Source organism: Humulus lupulus, chromosome X (assembly GCF_963169125.1).
Source record: "Humulus lupulus chromosome X, drHumLupu1.1, whole genome shotgun sequence".
Taxonomy (NCBI): domain Eukaryota; kingdom Viridiplantae; phylum Streptophyta; class Magnoliopsida; order Rosales; family Cannabaceae; genus Humulus; species Humulus lupulus.
In genome coordinates, this window is record NC_084802.1 from 90,018,006 (window position 1) to 90,024,496 (window position 6,491).

A 6,491-nucleotide genomic window follows, 5' to 3' on the forward strand; every position below is an offset into this window, starting at 1 on the left:
CGCTGAGCCAGCTATTCTTCGCCTTCAAGCAGTTGCGCAAGAAGATCGTCTTTGATTGGCCGCTCTCCTCCCCACAAATTTGGCATTAAAATCTGCGAACAGAAAAATGGGGAGGTGAGGATGGAGAATCTAGAAAGTCGGTTAGAATAACGCTGGTCGTGTATAAAGGTCAAACTTTTATACAACAACATTATAACAAAAAACTAATTTTTCACACGAATTGTTTGAAAAGCAGATCAAAAAGTGAAAGTAAAAAGTTTTTGAAAAAGCTTTTTCAATTCCTTTAAGGGCGGGAAAATCTCATTTTTTCAACTAGCATAAAAATCGAATTTTTACTTCGATTTTACGTCCTAAATTTATGATCTCGGTTATCAAACTATCTCGTAACTCCTAAATGGCAAAGAAACATCATCCTATCAAGTATCACCCGACAAATCCCCTACTTTCATGCGTCTCAACCCAGGAACACAAACAACACCAGAACTTAACAGTTAACTCACAGAGGCATGCACGACAAAAATAAAGAGCAGAAAGGTTCTGAAACTTACCAAAGCAAAGATCGTGGAGCTTTGAAAGAGTTTCAAGGATAGACGAATGGACGGCTGGTTCTTGAAATGCTGAAAGATGGTCTTCAGAAAGAATGATGGTTCTGATTTAGGGTTTCTTGTAGGAGAAATAACTTGCGCAAAAAGGAAAAGAAGACTCTGAGAAGGCTATATATATTTTTTGTCCGTGGCAAGAAATAAGAAGTAATCATCAATTTCCTTTTTTCGAAGCATTGGGAAGGGTGATAGCCGTCAGTAGGGTACTTGGGAACCAAAAATCCATGATTAGACAGGGCTAGGTTACTTTTCCCAAGGATGCACGAATTACTCTGACAAATTTGGTGGGGTAATCGAAGAGTCGTTTTCCTTAAAGTTTATTAATTGTTGGTCGTAATAAATAATCTTGGGGGGCAAATGTTATCCAAAAAATAGGCACGAGTGATGTGGCAGGCGTTTTTAAACACGTGGCTGACACCTGGCAGAGTTCTGTTCGAACATCGACCAGTAAGACCTTCCTGGCGTGGCAGTTAAATTTTTCTTACGACCAGCATGGTCGTACACTCCGCATATTTCAAGATGATCTTGTGGAGATCACAATCAATTTCGAGATTATCTCCAATGATTCCTGATTATCCGATTAATTAGGAGAGAATATATGTAACAAATTCGTGTAAATCCTCCTTGAGCCTATAAATAGAGAAAGATAGCTCAAGGAAGGGACTTTTTGATTTTTGGTTAATTGAAGTTATACACTTACGAGAGAATTAGAGCTATTGGATTACGATTATATTGCTTATCCCTCTCAGGTTTGTGAAACTCAGAGAACCCTAGTTCTTTGATCACTCCTTTGAGATCTCATATCAATAATAGCTTAAGTGGACATAGGTCATTACCAATTCTTAGGGCCGAACCACTATAATTTCTTGTGTTCTTTACTATTTTTGTCATTATATTCATTCCAACACATCTATCCACATCAAGCGTTTTGACTCCGTGTCAGTTGACCAAAACAAGGGTCAACACAACGGTTAGTCAACAGAATGTTCATTGGTTAGATCAGAAAAAATATGGAACTGTATGTCGATGACATGCTAGTCAAATTCAGGACTGCCGATAACCTTGTTTCCGATCTAAATGAATGTTTTCAAATCTTGAGGAAATATAATATGAGGCTGAATCCCCAGAAATGTACTTTTGGAGTGGCGTCGGGAAAGTTTCTGGGATTCATAGTTAATACAAGGGGGATAGAGGCGAACTGAAATAAAATTAGGTCATTATTGGATATGCCTTCGCCTAGCTAGCATAAAGAAGTTTAGAGCCTGACTAGAAATGTGGCAGCGCTAAATCAAATTATTTCAAAGTCCACTGAAAAGTGTTTGCCATTCTACAACTTGCTCAGAGGAAACAAGAAATTTGAATGGATTGAGGAGTCTGAGCAGGCATTTCTCGACCTAAAGATGCATTTGGATGAGCCCCCAGTATTGTCTAAGCCTGTATCTGGAGAGCCCCTGTTCCATTATTTGGCCATGACAGAAAATGCAGCTAGCACCGTGTTAGTTCGGGAAGAAGACCGTGCTAAAAAACTGGTGTACTATATAAGCAAAAGACTTCTCGGGGCTGAATCACACTATCCATTGATAGAAAAGATAGCATTCTGCCTGATATTATCTTCCATGAAGCTTAGACCATACTTCCAGTCCCATTCAATCCACGTCATGACCGACCAACGTCTAAGGCAGGTATTGCAAAACTCTAAAACGTCGGAACGTCTTTTAAACTGGGTGGTTGAACTCAGCCAGTTCGAGATACTGTACGTACCACGGACCTCGATCAAAAGCCAGGCCCTTGCTTATTTTGTGGCTAAATGTACCAGATTTCAAGAGGAGCTTTTGAAGGAACCGGTGCAGGAGTTGTGGAGAATATTCGTGGACGGCTCATCTAATGAGAATGGGTCCGGAGCTGGGATCATATTGATCTCTCCGGAGGGGCATCGTTTCCATACAACTCTGAGATGTGGATTCAAAGCATCCAACAACGAAGTTGAATATGAGGCTTTGTTAGCCGGACTTAGAGTGGCAAAGGAATTGAAAGCAACGGTTGTCCAGTGTTATAGCGATTCCCAGCTTGAGGTCAATCAGGTGTTCGGGGAATATCAAGCATGTGGTACCAAGATGGTGGCTTATCTTGCTAAGGTGAAGGGAGAGCTATCAGAATTTGAATACAGTACTGTTGAACAGATCCCTCATGAGAAGAACTCTAATGCTGATGCTTTGGAAAGGCTTGCCACCACCAAGGAAGTTGCGACTTTGAATGTAGTACTAGTGGAATTCTTGGAGAGTCCCAGCGTGGCAGAAAAAATGGTAGAGGTTGAGATGATTGATACAAGGCCAACCTGGATGACCCCCATAGTGGAATATCTTACAACAGGAAGGCTACCCGAGGAAAGAAAGGACGCGAGAAAAATACTCTATCAAGCTCCGAGGTATGTGATAGTGGATGGAACATTATACCGACGTGGTCATTCACTACCTCTTCTACGGTGTGTTCTGCCTGAGGAGGCTAAAACAATTCTGCAAGAGGTGCATGAAGGCTTTTGTGGAGATAATGCTGGGGGGCAAAACCTAGCCTTAAAAATATTAAGGCATGGTTATTTTTGGCCCACTTTAACAAAAGATTCCATCTCCCATGTTCAGAAATGCGACAAATGCTAGCGCTTCGCCACAGTCGCACGAGCTGCTCCAGTCAAGCTAGTGATGATCTCATCCCTGTGGCCATTTGCAGTATGGGAATTGACTTAATAAGATCCTTACCTATGGGAAAGGGAGGAGTTTGTTACGCGGTGGTGGCAATTGATTATTTCACGAAGTGGGTAGAGGCTGAGCCGTTGGCAACCATCACTTCAAGGAGTGTCCTGGACTTCGTAGTGAAAAACATTGTATGCCGATTTGGGCTTCCTAAAAGATTGTATCAGATACTTGAACCCAGTTCGACAATGATCTTTTCACTGACTTATGTGAAAAGCACAAATTTGTTAAAAGTTTTTCTTCGGTAGCATATCCACAGGCCAATGGACAGGTCGAGGCTGTGAATAAGACCCTAAAGGCGAGCCTTAAGAAAAGGTTAGATGAGGCCAAAGGAGTCTAGCCCAAGCAGCTCCCGCAAGTACTTTGGGCATACTGAACTTCCCACAGGACCTCCACCGGACACACTCCTTTCTCCTTGACCTTTGAAAGTGAGGTCGTTCTTCCTGTCAAAGCAAAGGTAGCCACGCACAGACTAAGGACATTCAGCCAGGAGTGGAATGATGAGTTACTTAACGCATCTCTCGATCAGATTGATGAAAAGCGAGAGGATTCACAATTACAGCTCGCGCATTACCAATAGAAAATCACTCGTTATTTTAATTCTAAGGTCAAAAGACGTAGTTTTGGACTGGGCGACCTAGTTCTTCGAAGGGTCTTTTTGGCAAACAAGGATCCTAAGGACGAGGCTTAGGCTCGAACTGGGAAGGACCTTATCAGATCGTGGAAGTTTTGTGTGAGGGAACTTTCAAGTTAGCTCGACTTAGTGGAGAAACAGTTCCACGGACCTGGAACGCCATGCACTTAAAGAAGTATTACCAACCATCTATGTGAGGCTTAGATATAAAAGAAATTTAATTAAATAATGGGGGATTATCATGTAATTTTTCTTGTTAGCATGTTTTTAAATAATTTTTCTTTATAAATTAGCTCAAAACTGTTGACGCAATTTTTCGCCAACAGTGAATTAAGAAAATAACAAGGTTGAAATAGTGCTTGATGATAAACCGAAATAAGACAATAATGTAGTGCCCCATAATATTTACTTAGCTAGCTAGATAGTAGTAGTAGTAGTAGTAGTAGTAGTAGTAGTAGTAGTAGTAGTAGTTGTTGTTGTTGTTATATGATTTTATATTATAATGTAATATTATATTATATTATAATATAATGTTTTAGATTAAATAAATGTGACAAAGAGTGTCACATATTGTAACATATAATAGAGAGTTACAATATTTAGATATATGAGAAATATCTAAATATGTAACATATTTGGTGTTACAAATTCAGCTACAAATTTGTAACTTCCAAATTTTACCCTTTATTGTGTAAATTTGTTGTTACACAATATTGAGATGAATTTCATAAAAGCCATATGTGAAATGACGGTTAGAGATATGATTTTAACCCCAACAATATGTTTTGGGGGTTACAAAATCATTTGGGAGGGTTTGGAACCGTTTGGAAAAACAACACATTTTCAAGTGCTGAAATTGGTCAGTGGCCGCGGCCTGTGGGATAGAGAGCAGTGGCTACGGCCACTGATGTCCATGGCCGCGGCCACAGGCATATTTCTGACCAAATTTTTCAGTTTTTCCAATTTTTGATGAACGGTTCCAAAATCCCAAATAACTCCCAAATCTCATTTTTAATTCCATAAAAATCCAATTAATCATTGGTAACAGCCATGGGGGTTGGTGGAATTTGAAATTCAAAGGGTGTCTCTAAACTCTATAAATAGGTGCCTATTGCTCACTTGAAAGACACAATTTTTCTATCCATTAGAGCACTTGGCTAGAAATGCCTTAAGGCTTGATAATTCTAGAAAGCATTTCCTATAATCTATGAGAGATCCCTTAGTGCTTGAGTTAGGGGGAAATAAGCTTTTGGACAAAGGTTTCAAACCTTGTTCAAGTTGGTGATCCCCAACACTCTTCACTTTGGTAGTGTGAGTGAGAGTTGTTTATCTTTTGTTTCTTGTTCCTTTCTTTTATTCTATTGCTTTTCATCTTTATATTCTTCTTCTCTATTTACTTGTATTTCTTGTTTAAGAGTTGTAATCTTTTCTTTTCTTTTGTTTCAAACACTTTACTTTATTTGTAATCTTTTGCTTAGAGTTGTATTTCACTATTTACTTCTTCTTCTTCTTCTTTTGTTCATTTGTATTTTCAGTTATAGAGTTGTAACACTTTATTTAATCAATCCTTGTCTATTGTAATATTTTTGCATAGAATTGTAATTTTCTTACCATTTCCATTGAGGCAAATACATATTTTTACCAACAGTAGTAGTAGTAGTTAGTATTAGTTTGTAGTATGATAGTTTCTGTGGATTTTGGTTCAAGTCGAGACTTAGTTGGAAACTCATAGCAGCAGTTATGAATTTTATAAGTTTAACCTATAGTTTTGAAATATTAATTATAACATAAGGTTTAATTAATATTTCTTGTCCTAGAAATATATTTATTATAACCTAAGGTTTAGATAGAATTTAAGAGCATGACACTTGTCGCAATCATGTTTATTGGAGGATTTTAGCATTTTAAGTAAATAATTTAGTAAAAGAAGAATCTAGAAGCTCTAGAACCTGCTAGAATCACGTTTAGACTCAGTCATGTTGTTTAATCAATTTCAAATATGCTGAATAAATGCAAACACATGTTTTATATATCAACGTATGCTGATATATCACAGCTATAGGAGTTGATATGCCTACAGAAGATACGGAAAACATGTCGACTTCGCACGAGCGATCGAACGGAGGCTCGGGAACATAGTGGAGGCATTATATCACCCATAGGGGGCGATATATCAGCCCCACCCTTGTATTTTTGAACTCCATGGAATCCGAGCTTAAAACATCCCTTAACCTCTTAGACCTGCCTTTGAACAATTTCGACCGAGTTCTGGGCATCTGTTGAAAAAAAATTCAAATCTTTGTCATTTTATATTCATTTATTTATTCAAATTAAAAGGGGTTAGTTTCACTCCTTGAGCTCTATAAATAGGACCTAGTACTCAGCCATTTTCTTAATTGTTCAGAGCCTCCAAGTTGCTAAGGTTATCATAGAGAGAAACACTTGGGTTTTGGGTTAAAAGCTTTATCATTCTAAGATTTTCTAAACACTTGGAAAGTGAGATATAGT